A 25,368-nucleotide genomic window follows, 5' to 3' on the forward strand; every position below is an offset into this window, starting at 1 on the left:
CAAACCGTTATAGTGCATAATGAGCTATCTACTAAGGGTTGAGACATAAAAAGCTAGAGGAACTCATTCCAGCTATCTCACCCAATTGTCATAACAATTCCTATTCACTTGCTCAGATGAGCTTTGAACGCCAAATCCAGGCAGCCATAAAGTATCTCGCAACAGCGAATGCCACCACCCTGGAGGAATCAGTGCTTAAAATCCTAAATGCCTCGAGAAGGCACCTAGTGGCCAGTTTCCTACACAGGGACAACAGCCATTTTTTCGTCTGAAGATCGTAAGCAGGACAAAATAATAATATGTGTGGTATGGTCTCCGAGGGGCCTCTGCACCTACAAATTATTCATTGGTCCACATCACACAAAAGGCTCTCGTAGTGAGAGACAGGTATCTGAATTGTAAAAACTGTTTCTGAGCCAGAGGAGGCGTAATCTCATCATTCATTTTTATATACTCAAGAAGTAATTTTAAGTTAATAAATTCATTTGTTAGAGTACCTCTACTACTGCAATTATTTCTACAGATACATACTCCCGGTACGCAGATGTAATGTCCAATTTGGAGATGGAGATAGAATCTTCTGGCCTTGTCCACAACCCCTCCAGCCCCAGCTTCCTGAGTATAGTTCTAACATGGGCTAACCATGTTATTTTATGGACATCAGGTAAGGACAAAGGTCCCTTAAAGGTTCCCTATATGCTACCAAGGCAGGTGAAGGCCGAGTCTGTGCCAATAGAGCAGAGGCCTATACTTGACTTTCCTGGAAATATTCCAAAAAGCTATATCGAGATGCAATGGGGTCAAGAGCGAGCTCTTTGGGAGAGAATGGAGGATCCTGATAAATTTAATTTCTGCAACTGGTAAGATGTTACAGTTTGCATGACCCCAGATTTTGAAGCCGTACGAAATGCCTCCCAGTGCCTTCACATTGTAGATCTCTATGGCTGGGGCAGCTCCCTTAGAACTAATTTTGTTGAAAATCTGCAGCAATGTTGAGGCATTAGATTGCAAAGAGCAGTGTGATTTTGGACCTGCTTAGATCAGTCCAGTTTGATAATCAAAATTGGGAGCCTGCTCTATAGGGTCTTTATTAGCATACAGTGTTCATTTGTAGTTCTTAGGATTAAATATCATGAATTTCAATTTAGAGCTGTTTAGCTTCCACACAGACTCCTAGCAAAATGTATTAAAGTCATTCAGGAGCTGCTGCAGACCGTTGAGTGATTTAGATATCAACAGAGTGTCATACGTAAAAAGTAAAGTAAAGATATATAACATAAATATTTGAATTTAATAAATTACTTATTTAATATTTAGTTCAAATATATATTTGTACTCAATACATTTTGTACTTTTTATGGAAAGTATCTTAAGTTGATATTTGTTTCCTCAATATTGGTAGGCAAAATTTGGTATTGCATTATTTTTGTAGAGATATTATATAATTGACCTATTTATAATGAAAAGGGCTTATGTGAATACGGATTTTGAAGTGGGAACCTTACCAGTTATCCTGTTTCTGGGAACAGAAAGATGAGACCTGTTTCCAAAATCAGTCACTGGAGGTTTGGCAAGATTCACTCTTGTTTCAAAAGGGCAGGCGTTCAGAGGAATTTAGAAGCTCTGGATCCCTGTATATAGTTCCCGTATTTAAATATTGTTCTGCGTGCACTAAGAGGGCAGATATGGGCACTAAGGTAAAAGAATACCTGGTCCTGGCAGGTTCTCTAACAATAGTAAAAGAGCCTATACATTCTGGAGACTCTTCCGCACCCCTGTTGGGGCGAAGCATTCATGCTGACCCTACTATAAAATTATCATTCTGGAATATAGTGGAGCTAAAAGCTGAATTGAATGATCCTAAATGGGCGCATTCATTGACAAATATCACATTGTGTTATTCCAGGAGACTTGGGCTACAGAATAAGTGTTTAGGACAAGATACCTAACCTTTCCTCTTGATTACTGCTATACCCTGTAAGGCAGGAAGAGCCTCTGGAGGTTTGATAAAATGGATGCAAATTGACCTACTTTTCAGGGTAAAACTAATAGTAACCGACAGTAAAAATGTTATGGGTACTGTCATATCCCTTAGTAGCCTAACCAATTTCAGACACATAGCAATCATTAATCTCTACACGCATTCTCTCACAGTCTGGCACTGAAAGACATGCTTGACCAAATACACCCCACTTTGCACAAAATAATTGCAGGTGACTGCAACACAACAGTTGTCCCAGGGGAATCTTTATTTTCTTTGACCTGTGAAAAGGACAAAACAAGGGGATGCCCTTCTTATTTGCCAACTTTGATTATAGGCAGACAAAGGTAGTTAAGCAAATCACTGACATTCTAGGTACACATTGTTTAAGGGCTGCAACTAGACACACCAACTCCGACATTTCCCTAAGACCTACCTTCAAAAGAGTCCACTACAAAAGTAACATCAATTATGTGTTTTTTGACATTAAACTTTGGTCTTATGTACTGGATAAAGAAGTAGTGCTAAAAATGGACAATAAGCACAATGCCTTCAGTGTTCAAATTTATCACAGTGTTATTACCAAATCACATTTCACGTTTAATGTACCTACAAACGCTATTATTTGTACAAACGATTGAAGAAACATTATATGGTCCACAGTCATCAGGAATGACACACTTGTTAGTCAAATATGTCAAAAATGTATGAAACTTCTTAAATCATATGAAGAAATTGAAAAAGCTTAATCTAGTATGTCAGTCTGCACTGTGATCGGCAATTTAATTAAAGCAATATCTTACTAGGGAGGATTTGAAGGGTCAAATCCATACCAGATACTCTAGCTGGATCACTGGAGAGTGTAGTCTTGCTAAGAAAGCTCTTTTGAGCAAAATCAAAATGGGCGACAGAAGGAAAATAACAGTTGCGAGAAAGCACTATAGGGCAATCTTGTGTGGCCGTAGAAAGATTTATTTGGGAGGAAGCCCCATGGGATGAAAGCACAAAAAAAAAAAGCCATTATGCGAAATGTTATCCAAAAGGAGCCGATCTGTTGATTTTTAAGCAGACTCTGCTCTAACAACTGAGCTGTGGGTAAGCCACTTCTTTAGATTGTATGAGGAGTGGGATATAGATGTGTGGCCCAATGAAGACTCAACTAGATGTTCTCAGGTAGGCTCCCAACTAGAAAAAAGTGTAAAAGAGTCTTTGGTCTTTGGACTGGACAAGACAGAACAAGCTCTACACCAGATAAGGAGGGAGAAAGCAGACAGCATTCTTGTGGACCTGTATTATTCTCAACGCACAATCTGGTTCATACCTGGTGCATAATCAAGCATAGCACTGCCATCATGGGAGGAGCGGACATTCACCAATCCTGGTGAAGACATATCATTGTCCCCATTCAAAACAAGAGGTGAAAAGATATTTACACTAATTATAGGCCTATTAGCCTTATTGACAACAGCCATAAAATATGTTGACCAATTTATGGAGCAGAGATATGGGGCACTACTGACACTACCTCTTTGGTTTTGGCAGAAAAAAAACCTAGGTCATTGTTTGATTTACCAACAAGAACTCTCATGTTACCAATCTGCTTTGACTTAGCACTGAACATGGTGGACTTAGAGATACTCTTAAAATCACTCAAATACTGTGTTCACCTGAGGCCTATTGTTGAATTGACTCCCCTTATTGTGAGGCTTTAAAGGAACTCATTGAGCTAGATAAAAGTGCAAGCAGTCCCTGGCTTACCTTGGTCAAACGCCTCTGTGTTCTTATCAAAATGGAGGATCTGTGGCAGACACCCACGCTAATGGAAAGAGTTACATCCAGCAGGGTGAATAATATTTACTGGGACTGCATGGTACTTAAAATATGGAATGATCAAAGCGATGAGGGCCTTACTGCAAAATTCCTTCTCCACAAATGCATTCCTAGTTTTGAGCAATATTCGGATCGAATCATGTCTAGGCACAAAAAAACCTCTAAATAAGATTTAGAATTGGCAGGTTACCCCTTAAAAAGTGTACAGCTAGATGAGCTATTGTTGCAAAGTCATCCTGTGCCCTGGGCACCCTCAGATGTTTTGCTGACTGGTGCTGGTGGTAACTGCCTCTGACTGTCCCTGGGCACTGCCTAACTAGGCCAGTGCTATGCTAAAAACACACTTAAAGTATACTGAAAACACCAACATATACTAGGTTACACTATGGGTAAGAGTACTCCTATGATTGGCATGACCTCCCCTATTAGGCCCTAGTACATATTAGGGAAGGGGGATGAATACTACCTTTAAACCCCTAGTATATAACAGGGTATGGTAGTTTAGTGGCCAGAAGCCCTTTCTGCACTTGCATATGTGCACTGCTGAGGCCGGGGGTCAATTTAAAATCAGCCTTGTTTTGCACCAACCCGGCCCTGCACTCTGCTGACTATACCTGCTGCACGATCTGCAACTACAGCCCTGTGTAAATAACTTGCTGCAAAAGGATTAAAACATGTACTCCCTGAAGCCGAAAGTTAACAGAGCTCACCTGGACCATCACCACCAAGAATACCCAGCCTGGAGTTCTGTAAGGGATTTGTCCAAGTGGATTGTGGGAATTGAAGTCACAAACTTTCAAGGACCAGCTTGGAGATTCCAGTCCCTCGGACAAAGTTTTGGACACTTTGGGACCCTCAATGGAACATCAAGAAGAATTTCCAGAAGTTTCAAGAACTTTGGAACAGCATTGGAAAAAAGCTCCATACGTGGTCCTGGCCAGCCAAGCTGGTGACCTTCAACCGCGAGCCAGTCTGCCATCTAGGTTTGTCCCGCTGATAAGCTACCGAGATCTGACTTCCAAAGTTTGACCGGGAGTTGGTGCACACCCAAGTTGGGCGAACCTTCACCGAATCTGGCTTGCTGAAAAGCATCGAGGGGTTCGGGAGGAAAAGCGCTGTAAAAGTTCAAAAAAGAAAAGGTGACTGGCACCAACCGCCACCCACCTTCAACCGCTGGCCGGACTTGATCTCTGGTTCATCCCGCTGGAAAGCTCTGGAAGTCTGACTTCCTTAAGTTTGACTGAGAGCTCATCGCAAGGCATTCCAGCAAACTCTCACCAAATCTGGACTGGCTGAGATCTTCAGGGGACGCTGGAAAGAAAAGCTCCAGAAAAGTTTCTAAGTCAGAATGTATTGTATCTTTTACTATTATCTATCTGTGTTGTTCTTTTATGTTTTTTTATTAATCGAAATAAAGTAAATGCTTGACTTGACTAGTTCCTAGGCTCCTGCAATCTTCAAAACTCTCAAAGCAAGACAATGAGTATTTGTAGGAAATCAAACAGGAACTACAAAAAAATAAGCAGGCTACATTTTGTGAATTATTTTGTGATTGAGCAAGAAGTTGTTTTTAGCTAATGTGTATTATAAAGCTATCTTCCCACCACCAGTCAGTCAGACCATAACTGAACCTGACCAAGAGCAGAAGAAGAAGGTTATGTCTAGATCTGCCTCTGACATGCACCTCTACTCCACTTGTACAGAGAAAATGGAAGTGCTCCTTATGGCCATGTGCTTGACTCCTGTTTCCTTCAGTGACCTTTCGGGTGACTCAAATGGTCAGCTGAGGGCCCTGCATACTGCTTGACCCCCTTTAGGTGATACCTGGACCCTAGGAGCTACCTTCAGGAATCTGGCAGCTCTATTAAAAAGGGGATTTTTCAGCACCTGCACACAAGTTAGACTTAGGGGCTTATCAGGATGGCGGGTGGGCTTTCATCCGCCTACCACACTATTGTAAACGGGACCGGCGACAGGATGTCAGTGATCGCAATGCCTGCAGCACACCCCACAATGCACAAATTGGATATTTTACATCTGTGCCTGCCACATGGTGCAGGGATATGCCACAAACCATAGATTTGAGCAATGGGAGAAAATGGGCCAGCTAAGGGTCCCCAAAGTCCCTTTCTGCCTGGCTTTTAATGGTGGGCCATGAAAAGGAAGGCGGAACGGCACATTGTAATTACTACTACAGTGCCTGGCAGCCACCACCAACCTTGTAGGGAATACAACTCCCTCCGCCGCACTGGTGGGCTCAAGGAGCCCTTTGGATGCGGAGTAGTCAGTCTTTCCGACCGCCAACCAACCGCCCGCCATTGTAATATGGCGGGTGGGAAACTTGCTTGTGATGGCGGTGAGGTCGCCACCAACCGGCTGGCTCACCGTCATCGTAATTGGCCCCTTAGTTGTTTATTGGACCAGTGGAGAACCATGAGAAGGTGCAATGCCTTATAAAAATGCATGACCTCATCAGCCGAGCTATGGCAGTTAATGCTGCTTGAGTGAAATGGTGGCTACTGTGGGACAGCAAAAAAGTACGTATCTAACAATGTGGAGCCCTAATTAGTTGCATCATCCTGTCTTGTCCCATTGAAAGATTTTGAGATTCCCTAAGCTCAATTTTGGGACCAGGACAAGGTGAAAAAGTCACCAGAACAGCTAAGTTCTCTCGGCACCTACACAATCCAGTCTTGTTCTACTCAGATATACGTGATTTTGAGGGACCCTCCTTAGCTAAAGCATCCTTCTTCACCCCATTGCAGGAGTTTGATTTCCAGAAAAAGGGGCAATTTCTGACTGCTGTGACCTGGTAGACTTACCGTATCCAGTTTGTTTTGTCTATATGTATTGTCTTGGCGATTTTGACATATGCATTTGAAATGCATATGTCCAGTTCCATTAATTTAATTTTGACTTTTTTGTGTGATTTTGTTTTTCGATTTTTCTAAGTTGATTTTGGAATTTTAATAATAGCTTGTCAGGTTCCAACTACTAATAAGAATGGTCACTTGCCCTCAGGGTACAAAAACTTATGAGCTACTCATTGATAAGAGGCAGACATAATGTGACATAACTAAGCAAGATTGAAGGAGATGGACAACAGGTCAGCGGAAGGTTCACACATAAATTCGCTAGAGCAGGGACGAGCAATAGCTAGTAGCACTTCAGAGGGATGAAATACTTTGCAAACATATGTTTTCCACAAGAACAAACATGCGCAAAAGCTGTTCTTGTGGCTCCTAATAAATGCACAGTTAGTACCTCATTTATCGTCCCATCATCTTTGATGTTTTTACCCATCCCTCTGTTTCCTATGTTGTTCCTCTCCTGTATTTATCCCATTCCTCTCCGTGTGCTCCAGAGTACCCGTTCCACTACCACATTCTTCATCCCTCTCCAAGTTTCTGACACTTCAGTCGGCCACAGGGCACGTATTGAAGTATGCCCTGGGGCGAAGTATAGTTTACCAGCAGCAACAAAAACAAGTTTCACAAAACGTGTGAGCAATACTTGATCCAGTCTTTATTGGTAATTCGTTATTCTCCTTAAAGCCATAGCTACTAGGAGATAAATAAAGACTTTCTTTGTGAAACTATACTTTACCTACCACGATATTGAACCACATTCGCAAATATGTTGCTGTAACTTACTATTGTAGAACTCACTGACGTTATACGTAGCCCAGGAGTACTACAAGATTAATACATCAAGTAATAGTAAAACCTTTATGAATTGAGTCCAATGTATTATTAAGTTGTTACTAAATTGGTAGGGGACCTTTTCCCAAATTAATAATTCTAATCAATCAATCCATCCATCCATCCATCCATCCATCCATCCATCCATCCATTCATCCATCCATCTATCTATCCATGTTATTTGTAGCATGTGTGTTAGTAAACATGCATTTCAGCACTTAGTAATGCAGTGCAAATCTCATTCGTCTTGTTATTTTTATTCTCTGGAAAGTAACATGAAAACTTACTCAAACCCACTCTGCTTAACATCAAGCAACACTGGCACCTATCAAAATCAATGTCATGCTAATCCTCCGTTGACCAGTTTTCAACAGATCACGATTTTGTTTCCTGGATGTCCACCACTGTCTGCACCCACAAAACCCGATTTTAGAAGGATTTAATTGAGATTAAAAAGAAAATGAATTTCTCCGCGGATGAAATACACGCTTACTTCGTTTAATTGAATTAGATGCGAGGTTGATGACCCAAGAACGGGAAAGAAATGAGGGAAAATAGCTGGACAGATTGCAGTTTCACAGAGACAGCTTCAGAAAGTCAATCTGTGCCCTCTAAGTGATAATAAAATCCAACAATTTCTTCATAAAAATAAACACAGAAACAGCCTTGAAACAAATTAGGATGTGCAAACTGTTCACATTTTTCTGTGGTAAAAGGTCAATATATTAAAGGAGCCATAAACTACCACCAAAGCTGTTATAGCAGATAATGTTCTTTTTCAGTTTTTTAAACCTTGCCAGAAAAAAGGATTGCCGCAGATTCATGTGAACCTCTTACACTAAGAAACATTTTAGAAAGTTTCAGAAGTCATCTTAAAGAAAAAAATACACATCATGTGCATAGAGATCGTCGATTCTGGTTATGGATACATATATGGGCTCATAATTGGTGTTCAAGAAAAGTAGCATTGCATAAACCAGAGATGCAGCTGGGGAGCGAGTATTATGCAGATTTAACATTGTTGTAGGAGGAGAGGAACATCTTGAACCACTTGAGATTGTTTCCCTTGTATGTCAGGTAATAGGAGTGAAAGTAGTGCTATTCAACCAAAACAGGCAGATATGAGAGAGAGAGCGAGAGAGAGAGTGAGAAAGAGAGCGAGAGAAAAAGAGAGAGAGAGGGGGGGAGAGAGAGGGGTACCTTATCCTACAGTTCATATTATGGCTACTGGGTAACAAGCTTTGGGCCACATGTATCAAGCAATTTTGCGCTCGTGAGCAGGCCGATTCGCAGAACTGGTCTGTTTGCGAACACAACATTTTTTTTTCCCATGTATCAAACCCTATTTTGCGATTCAGTAACCTGTTACTGATTCTCAGAATGGGTTTGCAATTTGGTATTTGGAAGGGGCGTGTTCAGGGCGTCCTTTCCAAATACCGAATTCTAATGGTATATATGATTGTTTTGTGACCGCGAATGCGGTCACAAAACATTCGCATTTTGCCACCAACTTCAAGTTGAATGTATGCAAAAACTCTTTTTATGAGCAGGCAGTGGTCCCAAAGTAAAACTTTTAAATTTGCATTTTGTAAAGTGATGGGCTGCTTTTCAAATAAAAAGATTGCTTTATTTAAAAGCAATCATAGACATGGTGGTCTGCTGTGATTTTTGTGATTCCTAATGGGTCGCAAATTGCAACCTACCTCATTAATATTCATAAGGTAGGTCATTTGCGACCCACTGGGAATCGCTGAAAGTGTTCAACACACTTTCATACATGTCGTTTTGCGTTTTCCTTATTGCAAATCACAGGGATTTGTAACTAGGGAATCACAAACTGGCTTCTTAATACATCTGTCTCTCTGCCTATGATTCATTGAGCATGGAAACTACAGTGTTGGTTTGCAGCCTGGTCTAGAGAAAGGTTTGAAGAAGAGGATGGGAAGCTTCAGTCCTCTAATTGTAGCTGAGATGAGGCAGTAGGCAACCTAGGGGCATATATATGAAACGATTTTGTAGTCGCACACGCTGCGAGTCGCAAAAAAGCCGCGTTTGCGAATACAAAATCGCTAACCGCGATGTATGAGACATTTTTGCATCGCAATATTAAGGAATCGCTAATTTTGCAATTTCTTAAGTTGCGAAGCAACAATTCTGAGAATTTCTGTGCAAATTCTCAAACAGCGACTTTTCAGCTTGCTAAAATCGCTATTTGAGAATTCGCAGTTAAAGAAATCGCAATGACATGTATGAAAAAATGGCAAACTGCGAAAAATGAAAATTCGCATTTTTGCAAATCGCAACTAACACCAAGTACATGCAGGTGGTAACCAGGTGCAAGCTCCTTAAACCAGCCCACAAGGCTTCAGGTTTTTCCACAATGGCAGCACTATATGTAATAGCCAGGAGGCTGCGAATTCGGGCTGTAGCACAGAGGAGAATGCGACAAGAACGGATCTTCAAACTGCGTGTCACTCTGTTCCAGCAGACTGAAGAGGAGATCCATGAGAAGTACAGGCTGGACCCAAATACCATTTTAGACCTGATTAAGGAGCTGAAACCCTATCTGGAACACCCAACACACAGGACCCAAACAATTCCCACCCATTGTGCAGGTCCTGTGCTCCCTGCACCTCCTGGTGTCAGGGAGTTTTCAAGGGGTGATAGCAGTGGCAGGTGGGGTCTCACAGAGTGCCCTGTTGCGCTTCTTCCATGCCTTCTTAGATGCAAGGCTACAGAGGCTAACACATCACATACACTTACCCAGCACACAACAGGCATTACAGGTAACAAAACTGGACTTCTACAAGATCGCACATTTCCCCCACGTTATTGTCTGCATAGATGGGACCCATGTGGCCCTCATCCCCCATCCACAAATGAATATGTCTTCAGAAACCGTAAATCCTACCATTCCCTGAATATACAGGTCATGTGCAATGCCAAACATATCATCAATGACATTGTAGCTAAATACCCAGGCAGTACTCACGACTCTTTCATCTTTACACATAGTGGGATACACAGACGTCTGAATGCTGGCGAGTTTGGTGAGGGCTACCTGCTAGGTAAATGCATGGCACACATCCATCCATACAGTACATCTTGTGAGGGGGGTACAGTGACTCACCTTTTGTTTCTTTCCTTTCAGGTGGCAGTGCCTATGCAGTGCGGGACTTCATACTGACCCCCGTATCTGAATGCAGCCAATGCAAGGGAGAGGAGATTCAACAGGGCACACAGATCTACTCGCTGTGTCATAGAGCGTATGTTTGGGATCCTGAAGAGCTGTTTCCGGTGCCTGCAAAAAAGAGAAGGAGCACTCCAATACAGCCCTGAAACCTGCTGCAAAATCATGGCTAGCTGTGCAATGCTCCACAACTTAGCAATGAAAAAAGGCATCCCAATTGAAGTTACTGATACAGATACATCGGAAGATGATGGCCCAGGTCCCCCTGGCAGACCAGCATCTGGAGTTGGGGCAGCTGCCGGACGTCAGAGATGGGCTGAGTTCACACTGAACTACTTCTAGGTGAGTAAGGATGACATGAGGCAACATAATTATTTTAATCAGTTCTGTGTTTATTCATACCTTAAACAGCAGTATGAACGTGTGTCACACGGTCTGACAAACACAATGACTGTTGCTGTCCACAGCACATGTTATGTCCACAGTGCAGGTAGTCCTAAAATTCTGTGGACTTTGTATGAATGGGTTGCATCACCCATTGGCGTGACTCTTTTAGTGTACAGTTCACCTCCTTCGGTGACGGACTGCTGCTGGCCGTTCTCCTGGCTGAGTGCCCTCCGATGGGTACCTAGGTGCTGCACCCTGCATCCTGTCTGCCACTGCGCCTTGTTGTGTCTGGCAATGTTGGTGTGCAGCTACTCCTGCTCAATGTCTCCTCACTCTCCCCTGAGAGCATAAGTGCTGTGCCACCTGTGTTTTCCGTCTGCATCTGTTCTACAGCACTGGTGACCTGCGCCAGGCCTCTTGCGATGTTGTGGCAGGTGTGTGATATTTCTACTTGCATGCTTATGCTGCGGCGGGTCAAGTTGCTTGTGGTGGTGCGCAGGCGGTTCACTGCCTTGTTGTAGCTGGGCAGACGGGCGTTAGCACATTGGGCAGCCCTGTCCCTTTCTTCTTGGTCACGGTTCAATGTCACACACAGGTCACGTATGGCACATGCCATGGCCATGATGCCCTCCCTCATGTAGTGCTGATTTTTGTTTAATTTGCAGAGCTGCCTATTTATTGACCGCAATGATTTTTGTTGCAGGCGCTGTACCTACAGCATGCTGTTCTCCAGACCTGTGACTGTGGGATCTTCTACTGTGGCAGTGTTGGTCCTGGCCCTTGACCTGCATGTTTCAGTTCCTGGGTCCCTCAGTTGGGGTGTGTGCTGTCCACGCATGTGTGAGACACCCTGCCTTAGCTCTGCATGTTCATTCTCCTCCCCTGTGACCTCTGTGTCATCCTCCAATTGGGGCAGTGGGGGCACAATTGTGCACTTCCTGCGTGTGATTGGTGTGGGCTCTGTGTCGTCGCATGAGTCCCCATCATCAGCCTGGTCCTCAGCATTGTCCTGGATTGTGCTGCGGATGTAAAGGGGAATTCATGAGTTTGTGACAATGTCTGCATTTTGCACTCAATAAAGTTTTTACAATTTGTATTGGCTAAATTCTGACACTCTCTTTTCCCCATTTTCACTGATTCACATGTTGCATTAAATTTGCTATGTCTCATGGACACACTATCATGCATCTGACTACGTCTCCCATGATGCATTTCTTGGTGTGCTGCAAGAAGTGGACCGGAGTGACATGTGTAGTTTGGGTTTGGTGCTTGCCTGACAGTGTGCAAGGGATGGGGATGTGTGCGGCTATATTTTGCATGCATCTTACCTTGGCTGCTGGTTGCAGGGTCGGAGCTGTCTATGTCAGCCACACCACTGACACTCTCAGGCAGGAGGGTTGACTCCACCAGCTCCTCACAGGGTGTTGGGTCTGTTGCTGTGGATGCTCCTCCCCTGGTCTTGTTGGCCTCCTTCAGCCTGGCTGCCACCCTCTCCTTCGACCTTTGCCGCATGTCGTACCATTTTTTTCTTAATTCTTCCACCGTGCGATGGGTCACACTGACAGCATTTACTTTTTGCTGGATGTACAGCCAGATCTTCCTTTTCCTGGACTCAGGGACCCGGAGTGCCTTCTTTCCGAAGAGGAGCTCATGGCTGCACACCATTTCCTTAATGAGCACCTCCTGCTCCTTGTCACTAAATTTGTGCTTCCTCTTCCTTTATTCTCCCTCCTTGCCCACATGTTGTTTCTGGGACTCCATTGTGGATGTTCCTCTGCTGTGCTCACTCAGTATTTAGAAGGGGCGTGTTTAGTGCGTCCCTTCCAAATACCGAATGGCAGCGATACGTATGAATGAATTTTTCGGGACCGTGAATGATGTTGTTAAACAGTCGCATTTTACCACCAACTTTAAGTTTGAGGTAACCTATTTGTAAATGAGAAGGGGTCCTCAAGGACCCCTTTCCCTTTGGGAAAGGCTGCAAAAACGTTTTTTAAGAGAGGGCTGTGGTCTTACAGACCACTGCCTGTACGTAGAAAATTAAAAGAAAACCTTTTTTTTCGTTTCAATGCAATCCATTTTCCTTTAAGAAAAATGGGCTGCATTTAAAAAAAATGATTGCTTTATTGAAAAGCTAACACGGACATGGTGGTCTGCTGACCATAGCAGGCCACCACCCCATGATTTTAGCGATTCTTAGGGGGTCGCAAATTGCAATCTACCTCATTAATATTAATGAGGTAGGTCGATTTGTGACCCCCCTAGGAATTGCTGAATGAAACTCTTGGAGTTTCATACATTAGTAATAGCGATTACCTATTTTCGATTTGCTGAAAATTGCAATTAGGTAATCGCTATTACTAATGTTGATACATGTGGCCCTATTGTCTGTTAAATCACTCAGGAGCTGGTGATATCTTGGGACTCTTTAATCTCACACGGATTGGTAGGTGTACTTTGTATCCACCAAGGTACAGTGAGGAGCGGCTATGAGGGAGTACATTGCTTCACAGACTACACAAAGGTGAACGTTTCTATAATGCTATCTAAGATAGGCTGTCATGCTACCCAGCTATGAGTTACTATTTACCAACAGTCAGTTTTGAGAAGATAGTTGCTCAGCAACACGAAACATTATTGGCAAAGCCTGTTTCATACCACCAAGAATGGAAAGTCCATGGCATTCCTCCAAGAAAGGGGGGAACCAATTCAGACCATTATGGTGTCCACCCAGGAGCGGTGATGGTGCAGTGCAAAAACCTAAGTAAATCAATCAAATCGATCTGACAACACAATATTGGGTCCATTGGACAGAATGTAGTTAGATTTAACTAGGTGGGAGACAGGAATATAGGTGCTGAGTATATAAGGAATACATGTGAGAGATGCATATATCAGCATGGGTTCTGGCCCTAGAACCTGCCTTGCTTTAATAGTCCCAAACAAGGAAAACACCACAGAAAGTTGCCTTAATCTCTCCACATTTTACCTGGGCATTTGGAGTGGGCGCCTTGAAAAGCGTATTTTAGTAAATTAGACTTGAAGTCATGCTCTGACCTCTGAGATCAATGAGGCAAACCTGTGTCAGAAAAAAGATGAGAAGAAGAGGGAGGCTTCAGATTAAGTTCCAGTAGATGGTGGACACAAGGGAGGTAGCGGGTGAGGTGATCCAAGGAGAAGGGAGAAAGCAGGGTCAAGGGAAGAAACTGTAAATACAGAGTGAGAAAAAACCAGGAGTTCCAGAAGGGCTAAAACGCAGCAGCAAAAATTAACATACAGATTGGGCTTCTTTTTTTGATGCTTTTGAAAGGACAACTCAATTTTCTTTTTCAAAGTAGCTCACTCCAATCAGAGTATCAAAGGTACTGCTTCAAAAAAATATTTTTAAAAACTTCGAACTTCTAATCACAGTTATTGCAGTTTGGCTTTTAAGATGCAATAATAATTCATTTTTGCTTGATTGATATCACTTTCCTCATGCCTAAGCCTCAAACTCTAACGTCCGACATTGCACTTAATATAGAAGTAACAATAACAAATATTACGGAGAGAGAGACTGCTACAGTGGATGCTTTAGAAAGGAGAAATCTAAAGTTTTAATCAAGGTGTCTCCAATGCCCTCTTCACAAAAACTATTCAAATAAAGTTACGTTTTTCAGCAGTGTAGGGAAAAATAAAATGATAATAACTCAATGTTATTATCATTTTATTTGTTCCTGTTGTGGGCGCTGCAGCTTTGCCAGAGCAGTGGAAGGGAGGACTGGTTTTCACTCCCTAAGTGTGCATGAAAGTATGGCCAGTCATCTCGGGTGGGAAAAACATTCATGCGCAAATCGCATGTTCTCCACAAAGGCTGTATTACAGCCTGGATGGAAAACATTCCCAGGCTCCCAGTCCCCATCTGAGCGCCAAACAACAGTGCTCAGACCAATCACAATGCTTCACTGCAGCATTGTGATTGGCTCAGGGGAGCCTGGGGACTTCCTGTTCAGTGTTCTGCCGGAGGGATGAGGAGGATGTGGCGAGGAGATAAGTTGAATTTTTATTTTTATTTACCACCTTCCTCCCTCACCCGCCTCCTTGCCCCGCCATCCCAGATCCATGCCGGCCTCCATTGAAGTTAACCTATGATGATTCTAACCCTTGCCATTTAATTGTTCAGAAACATTGAGATTACTGCATTTAGGCTGGATGTTCAATTAATTTCCCCAGGCCTCAGCCTCAAACTACATATTCCCAGATGCACTTAAACATTTTTCGTTAGAATATAGCTTTCTTACTGATAGTAAAAGTTGGTGTAGGTTGATTATCAATTACGTACGGATGGCTTTTACTTACTGTAAACCATGCAGATCCGGACTACATTGCTAACAACTGAGAAGGACAGCTGGAATAAAGATAAAGAGAAGCTCAAAGTTATGTAACTAAGGGCCACATGTCTCATGCATCTTACCAGTCGCACATGGCCTGATCGGGCTGTTTGCGATCGATAAAATGCATTTCGGTATTTATGAATCCCAATTTGAGATTCGGTAACATGTTACCAAATTGCAATTTGGAATTGGTAATACATACTGATCCAGTATGAGGAAATTACGTGTTTAGGGCATCCCTTTCTAATACCGAATCGCAGCGGTATGTAGGAATGTTTTGTGACCAAAATGCGGTTGCCACGAGTCCCCATGAGACCCCTTCTCCTTTATGAATGTTCGTAAAAATGTTTTCAAGAGCAAGCAGTGGTCCTAAAAGAGAAAACTTTTAATTTTTCTTTTTTTAAAGCAACCAATTTTACTTTAAGTAAAACAGTCTGCATGAAAAAAATATGTTGCTTTATTTAAAAGCAATCACATACATGGTGGTCTGCTAACCCTAGAAGAACACAATGCATGTGATTTTAGCGATTCATAATGGGTTGCAAATTATGACCTGTCTCTATAATATTAATGGGGTAAGTTGATTTGAGACCCACATTATGAAACGCTAAATGAAACTCATGGAGATTTATATATTAAAAAAATGATTACCTAATTGCGATTCACAGAGAATCACAATAAGGCAATCACTATTTGAAATAAGGACACATGTGGCCCAAAAAGTATATCAAAGCATGCTAGGCTTAACTGGTCAGGTAGTGAATTAATCAGTGGTCATGATATTCCTGCCTAAAGGGATGGCGTTTCAGGACTAAGGGCCAAATTTGCGACTTGCAATTTGCGACTCGCTAAATTTAATGTACAACAGTGTCTCAGACACTGCTTGCGATTCCCAATGGGGTCGCAAATTGCGTGCCTCATGAATATTAATGAGGCTGTCACAATTTGCGACCTCATTGGGAATGGTAAGCACTCCCAGGGATGGTAGCATGCTGGGGTCAGCATACCACCATGTCTGTGACTGCTTTTTTAATAAAGCAGTTTTATTTTATACAGCCCGTTTTCCTTAAAAGAAAAACGGGAGGCATTTAAATAAAAAAAATGAAACTGTTCAGTCTCATTTTTCAGGGGCAGGCACAGCCTGCTCTTAAAACATATTTGCAAACCCATTTACAAAGGGGGACCCCTTCCCGTTTACTGTTGGCTTAACACCCTTTTGACAAGGGTGGTACACTGCGACTGTTTTGCGACTGCAAATGTGGTTGCAAAACAATGGTACATGGCATTTACACTCGGTATTAGAAAGAGATGCCGTGGCACACCCCTTCCTAATACTGAGTCGCTAACCTTATTTTGAGAGTCGCTAATAGGTTAGCGACTCGCAAAATAGGGTTAGTACATTGGGCAGATGTTTTTTGTGGTCGCAAAGGTGCCAAATTCCCCTTTGCAACTACAAAAACTGGTAGTACATCTGCCCCTTAATGAAAGAGTAAGACAGAAGGGGACAGTCTGATAGCAAGGGACAGAGAGCTCCATCATGAGAGGAAGCCAAAAAGGAAGCCTAGGTTTAACATAGCAGAGTTTGGGGACGACTATGTGCAGCAGCGCACTACTTCAAGTGACTCTGAACATGCAATTTGCTTGACAAATAAGAATACTTTACCTATCATCCTTTCCTACTAGACATTGATTGTTATGTTTTATTTATTATTTCCCAATCATCTTTGCCTGCTATTGGTTTCAATCACACAATAGCTACACATGCATTTAATTGCTCTAACCTCACTCCAGCAGAGTTACTGACTGAGTATCCGCCGCAGTCAAAATAAATTTACCAAGTAAAAAATGAATAACAATTCATCTGAAGCAAAGCTTCAGAAGTATTACTTATTGTGTCTGATATTTAGTTGAACTGAATCCAAACAATGAGATGCAAGAACTTGGCTCCCTTGTCATTCTGGTCTGACAGCTGTGCGAAGTCCACCATGTTCTTCCCTGTGGTGGTTATGAGACAAGTTCTGTTACATGGAATTAGACTTCCAGTGCACAGAATGTGGAGTTGTTTTGGATGTGGGTGAGCATGACAGACTGGGTAACGACCCCCAAGCACAAGAAGAAAGTAAGCAGTAGTGTGTGTGAGAGAGAGCACATGGTTCAGTAGCAACTGACCAGACTGAGCTGGAACCCCAGGAAATTAGGCAAGTTATAAAATCTGCTAGAGGGAATTGAGCTCGCTCCTATGTTATTAGTGACAACACACAATAGTCAGGCCCTCTTTACCTACCCCCTGCAATGGAACTTTCTTGAGGGCCTGAGGAATAAAGGGGTTAAGATCAATTTCAATGTATTTACAATTACAGTGTAACCCATTGGCTCACACAGTAATGCCCAGATTCAATAAGTGGAATTAAGTAAAGATTTATTACAAATTCAGAGCCAATGTACTATAAATCAGTCTGAGAAACATAGGGGGAGATTTACAAACATTTTGGCACAAAAGTGACGCTAACCAGTGCAAATTTATTTTTTGCTATTTACTTTCCAGCGCAACTTGTTTTGCGCTGGAGAGCACCCAAAAAAGTAACACAAAGCAGCTGAAGCACTGCTGTGCGTTACTTAGCGCCCAAGGGGCATTACATTGATGGGACATGGGCGTTTCCATACAACCACCAATGCCTTTTGATGCAAAACCCTATTTACAAAGATTTGTAGACATGGTTTTGCGCCAAAAGTTAACACCCCTTCAAAGGAGGGGCTAACAGGAGAAATGCTTTCATTTCTCAGTGATTTTCCGACTTTGCATTTGTGTTGCAGTGCGCATATAAAGTGTGAAAAGCTTTGCATCTTGTCTAGGCATAGTACTTTGTACAGGAAGGATAACCTTCCTGTACAAAACCTATGTTAGACTCATGCGCACACCCTTTTGCTATGGCGCTAAGGTCTGTGCCTGGTGCACGGCAGCTGAAATCAGCGCCAGCACAATTGAAAGGGGAGGAGAGAGCCATATCTCTGAAGATATGGTGCACTCCTGCAACACAGCGCACGCTTGCACAGATTTTTTGAAAATCTCTCCCATAGTATAAAAATACAAAATTACCAATGGAAAGCTAAATGGGTGCACAACGTTTATCCTCAATAATAAACAGCCATGAGGAATTCAGTAGCCATAGTACAAAGGATAAGGAATAAGGTTTGATGATTAGATTGGAAAGATTCAATCCTCTTGCCTATGACGCTTGAAGGAATATTAATTCTCCTTAACTAACCCACACTAATTAATGCTAGATGGGAAAGCCCTAATTAGATCCACTAAAGTAGAAAGTTGTCAACATAGCAAAACAGTGATAGAAGTTTTCCAGACAAAGAATATTGCATAGCACAAAGCCAAACAACAGAAATAGCATAAAGAGGTCTGTACCTCTCCTAGATTGAAAGGAATCTGAATCTAATTAAATTGTGGTTGCTTAATTATACCGACAGAAAGAACCTGTGAGAATCCCATATTAAAGGTATCAGTAATGTCTACCTTCAAACAGTACTTTTTGGCAGCTACACTTGTGACTCCTTTCTTTGATCCACATATTCAGAACCCCATTGAATTCCACTCATATCCTCATTCCTCGCAGACAGTAGTCCTCCCTTAGTTAGTTAGTTTTATCGTCCTTGCCAAGAGTACTCCTTTTGAACTTCCCTGTCTTGGTCACTCAATGTGCCTTTCATGCAACTGCACCTGCAGAGGAGAGAAAAACAATGCACCCAAAGCAAATATTGCAGGTTAAACGTTGTGAAATGCAAATATTAAGTCCTTTGGTCAATTTTAATACAGCAAACATTCCAATACAAATAACTACGTGATTACAGATGCATAGACAGCTACACTATAAATGCGAAATGCTGTTTGAATAGATATATTTCCGATTATACAATAGATGCAAAATGTTATTTAAATGAGTACATGAATACATGAGTATTAACAAGGTTATTCAAACCACACATATGCAGACATATATGAAAACTGCAATTCATTGTTTCTTTAAGGGAAACATTAATATGTACGCAAATATAAATGTGAAGGGTCATGATACATGTACTTTTGATATTGGTTCAAGTGCACTACACCTCATTAATCACATCACATCACATGAATACATGAAGCCAGAAGTACACATGTATGTGGCCTCATCAATCATGTAAGGGTAGAGATAAAACTACGCTAATTCAATCTGATTAGGAAGGGGCGAGCCAAGGACATTCCTTCCTAATAGCGACTCAGAATGGTATGTATTTGTGACCTCATTTGCAGTCGCAAAATGCTTGCATTTTACTGCCTACTTCAAGTAGATGGTAAGCCACTCGCAAACTGTAAGGAGAACCCTTTTCCTTTGTGAATGGGTGCGAAAATAGGACCACTGCCTGCCCTTAAAAAAATCGAAAGAAAAACTTTCATATTTGTTTTAAACACTCCTGTTTTCCTTTATGGAAATTGGCCTGCATTTGAAAAAAAAGTAGCTTTATTGACACAAACATGGGGCTCTACTGTCCCCAGCAGGCCACCATTCCTGTGTTTTCAGGCCATTCCCAAAGGGTTGCAATTCGCAACCTGCTTCATGAATATTAATGAGGCAGGTCCCTTTCGACCCATTTGAGAATCGCAAACAGTGTCTCAGGCAGTGTTGTACATTCCATTTTGCAAGCCAAAAATTGCGATTCACAAAACATTGCAATTTGCGACTCGCAAAATGGAATGGTCGTACATCTGGCCCATAGGGAGCTATAGAGTGGTGTTATCCTTGCCACATCTAAAAAAGAATCACTTTTCCTTATAATGTTTTTAATTTTCCAAATTAGTGGTGCAGTTGCGGGCTACACAAAGTGACAAGCAACATTCAGACTCTTCTTCATTTATGTAAAGTTTGCCAAAGGGAAAAGGGGTTGGGTGACGGAGGCTAATGGCTGCAAGGGCTAGTCAGAGAAAGAGAAATTCCATCCCCATGGGGGCAAATTGGGGAAGAAAAGAGCATCTGTTTTCGTTGCTAAAAACTTTGTAATGTTTTTATCGGATCTCTATGTAACAATGTGTACATAATTATTTATATGATAGAGGTATCTGATGATGCAGCAGAGCATACAATGGAAATGCCCCATGAGCGAAAATTATATTTCCAGTTAAGGGAGGGTACATTGCCACTAAGAGTCTTTATTATTAGATGGATCATACCTAGCGATGACTTGTGTCCTGTATGCCAGCATAGTAAAGAATCAATGGCCCATTTACTGTTTGTATGTGCTGGATACAACGCCCCACGTTGTGTCTGGTTGTCACCAATTTGCAAGCTCTTGGGAACAAGAAGGTCAAGTGAAACTGAGAGAATCCTAAGAACCGACACAACAGAGGTGATTGCCATAGCAATGGCGAAATATCTGGGGTGGGCGTGGGCAATAAGAGCACGTTTCCTTGATTAAGCTTTAGATTAAAAGAGATAATGTTATGCTGTAACGCATATCATGTGGTATCAACTGCCTTTCCTAAAACTACTTTGCCTTGAAATCTGTAGCTTGCATTATGGTATAACTACAAAGTTTTTATCAGACACAATTGTTACTGTATTTTTATATTGTACATAGTGTTTTAAGGTAATTGTATTCATCCATCCATCTGGGCATGTATCATATTTTATCTGATGTCTTATAGAATTGTTTTAGATGTATTTTTCTGTGCTTTTTTGACCCTTTACGTCAAATAAACCTTTTTGGATTGGATTGGATTTGAAATGTTTATTGCAGGTATTAAGAATAAAACTATAAAACAAACAGTGTTATGACCAGGGCAGGACTTTCCATAGCGGGCACCGGGCATTTCGCCAGTAGGCTGCCAGGGTGGGGGCCTGTTTTAGACCCCTGGGGACTGTTTTTATTACCTGGGCCGGTTTTGTAGTGTAGCTGTAATATCGGCCCCCAGAAACAAAAGCGTCCGGCCCTGCTAATGGCACTCTTGATAATTTGATGGTCAATGGTCTGTTTTCTAGTGTAAAGTGCTTCCAGGACCAAGAAAATCTGAAGGGTTAAGATCATAAACTCCTGTACTTTGAAATGATCAATTTAAACAAAATAAACAGCCAAACGTTGTTAGACCTTTGTTATTAGCAGTGTACATCACTTTGGCCATGGCGGCTATGAGAAGATGGACCATATTTCTGCACAGGAAGTCAGGGGCAACATGAACTAAGTGACTAGGAATAGCCCAAGTTAGTGGACAGTACCTATGATTACAACTAGTCAAGGCAAATTAACAATGTCTAATTTATTTTGTTTGAATTTTAATTTTGATACCCTCTTTGATACATTTTGCAATTGAATTAACACAATAATCAGGCACCTGTCTAGAAGTCAGGCACTTGAATTTTACAGTAGATATACATTGTGAATGTTTTCTCACAGCCTTTTCAAATAAGATGCCAAACTTCTGATATTCGGCCACTATAGGTATTTTCCAGAGGATAGAAAATGAAATGCCCAATTTCTCTGCTCAAAGCAGACTTCAAACTATTCTCTAAGACCCAGGCAGCTTACATTTCTTTTATTATCTAGCTAATATTGAATCTATATTGGTACATGCTGTGGTTTATGCTAAGTTGGGGCATATTTTCCGACAATGGCAAAGACATTTTGATGGCAGATATTGTACAATAAATTTGTAAAGAAAGGGGTACCCCATATCTCTTTTCCTATATCAGGGTAAACATAACATATATGAAAATAACCATATAGGAAACACAATAAAACGTGGACTGAATAACTATGGGTAAATATTATTCAAAATTCATATTTTTTATTTAATATTTCATACGAAAAAACAGGGGAGGGAAAGGATAAATGTATATATATATGCACATCAATTTGTAAAACCACAGATGTTAAATCAATCTTTTGTTGACACAATTATCTAATGATGCAATCCCATCTAAGCAGTATAGTCAATAATCTATACAGTCATCATTTAATCAATCCAAGATCAGTAGTCTTATATCACAAACATATATGGTATTTACAATGGAGGCCCAAAAAACAAAGGAGAAGAAAATAACAGATGGGATTCAATTACATATATCGTTCATGGCTAATAATAAATTCTGTTCAGATATTGTACAATAGGAAGCAACTTGTAGCTACCTCCTTAATCTGCTCACTTTCTGCAGATCAGCTCTCAAAAAATAGGTAGGCGTGATAACCTTAGACAGATTATAACTAGCTGAAATGTAAACATATTACCGATGAGTAATTTAATTTATTTCAATCAAATAATGTAGAGCATTGGAAAGAACTGCAAGCTCTCTTCACCTCATTTTCCCCCACTTGGTCCCATCTGCTTGCATTCCCTCCAAATTCCAATCCTCCGGTTGCGGATCCTGATCTCAGGACCGATTCTCCTCTCTCCCAAAGGGACCTCATACCCCTCCAAACACTGCTCTATACCTACGGTTGTAACAATCATGCTTATTTGCTTGGGCCCATTCCCATTTTACAGTTGATCGCTGACACACCTCCCTTTCAATCTTCTTCTACATCTGCAACCCTACATGGACAGCTGTGCAGCAGTACCCACAGTCCTCTAATCTCACAGATTCCCCATCCAGACTGAGAGTGATCCATCTCAACTTTATTGGCCTCACCCACTACATAAAAGGAACACAATATTGTCTTCCTGTCACACACTCAGACCAGATTTTGCACTCATTCAAGAAACACTACTCCATCGCTGAAAGCGTGAAAATCCACTGCAACTAGGATGGGTTAGAAAATAATTTCAAGGAGGGTGGAGCATAACAGGGCGATGCCCCCCCAACAGACCTTAAAGTAAAGATGGGATTGCCATATTAATCAATAAGGGACTGTGTGGGGTTATCTTATATATGATGAAATGTTGAGCCTGTTGCCAGGCTGGAATGTTATCCTTTGAAAATGATTGTATTTGCTGATAGCTGTGAAGCTGAGCTGGAGGTACCTGCTGTTACTCTACAATAAAGATACCTTGTTTTCACAACCTGTGTGAAAGTAGATCTTTACATTGGCGACGAGTTGACCTTCATCTACGCTGGGGAAGATGACCAGTACCTCCACCCCTGGATGAATTTTCTACTACAAAAAAGACTACTACTAAAGGACCCATTACAAGTTTACTACTACCTACTACAATTTTACTACAAATGAGCCTCAACATACTATTGTAAGTACTTTCTTTGCGCAATTCCACAAGATGGCTGCCGGGAGGGAGCTTGCTATAGAAGCTGCGGGGCTAGGGATCACATTTTCGTGAATATCCCCGCGTATGCCCGCCATCTACCCTTGGAATCGACACACCTGAATGAAGGACTACTTATCCAACATTACATTCTATGGGACTACTACACAAAGAAGAGATTTGGTTGTAAAACATACCTGATGACCGTCTGGGATATCGATGCTCCCCGTGGACCGCTTCCGACTTGTGAGGTAATTCAAGCTGGGGCTTAACGATAGTGGATACCGAATTCCGTCTCAGCAGCCGTAGGGTAAGTCTCTCTCCTTCCGGTCACCGTCCCCGAATCCCCCCTTATTGTGGCGGTGATCCATGGGCATAGCAGGGAGAGCACCCCCCCTTCGCCCACTGCCGTGATCCTCTGCTTGGGAGTTAGCCTGAGGGTCACTGTCAAAGAGCCAGAAATGCGGAGAGTGGCCCGAATCCCGAGGGAGTTTTGAGGAGTCTGAACCACGCCCGTGGGCAACTGCTGGGGAGTGAGTACCCGCGCCTCCTGAACCGAGTGGAGCACTTGCTGGGTAATGCGGAGAGTGCCGTACGTTATTAGGGACATATGGTGCTGGCTTATATGGGCCGAACTGCCCTTGCGGCATGGAAATCATGTCATGGCACTGAGGAGATTGTGACGATGCCTCCAGTGGTGCGGCGGAGGAGCCCAACACCGGCTGAAATCGCCTACGCGCACCGAAACAGTCAGTGGAAGATGAAAGCTAATTAAGTCCCACTGGTTGAGATCCGATGCTCCCATATGACTGGCGAGGCTTAAGGAATATCGAGAGTTCCCTAATTTGGCTTAGGTTTTCGACCAGGGGCACCAGAGATTCTTTCCTGCTGCAGCTGTTTAGGACCGGATTAAGGGAAGGGAGAAGGGGCTAGAGAACGCCCGATCTGGAGCTGCACAGGATCGTGGGTTGCTGGCCTGCTCACAGGGGACCCGGCTCTTCCTGATCTGACTATATAGGGGGGAGTTTGCCAAGCAAACCTGATTGGAGTGGTGATTCTGATGGGCAGTTAGAAACTATTAACATTGATGTCGCCCATTTTGTGTGCTTTGCTTTGATGCTGTGGTTCAGCATCCATGCTGTCCACTTGCTATAGAAACTGAAGAGGGGCACCCCCCTCCCTTGGCCTCCATGCCCTGCAGGACATGAAAAGTGACAGAGGACTACATCCCAGAGAAGCCTGATGCAGTGAAAGAGTCAAAGGACTACTTTCTAGCTCAGAACTATCACGGCTGCCATCTTAGATTGGTTAATTTATTTCATACACCTACAGATATAAGTCTAATTACAATCTGAAATCAGCCCTTTTAAGATAGAGGAACAGGTTTAGATAAAGGAGTCAGGAACTCATTGGGCTGAGATTGTATCTAAAGACAAAGCTGAAGGTGCTGCCGCTGGCCGGACCACCCACGACTCTCAGCACAAGGACCTTGGCACATTTTCTTTTTTTTTTAAATGTTGCCTTTATTTCATGGACCTCATATGTAACTATATTAGCTTCGCCCGTGACTTGTCGACTATGGATATATCTAGGTAAACACCTCACTTGCTTCTCAGCCCGTTTATCTGCCCCCATTCCTCGGCCGACGCTGAGAGGGACTGCCTACA

Source organism: Triturus cristatus, chromosome 5_2 (assembly GCF_964204655.1).
Source record: "Triturus cristatus chromosome 5_2, aTriCri1.1, whole genome shotgun sequence".
NCBI classification, from domain to species: Eukaryota; Metazoa; Chordata; class Amphibia; order Caudata; family Salamandridae; genus Triturus; species Triturus cristatus.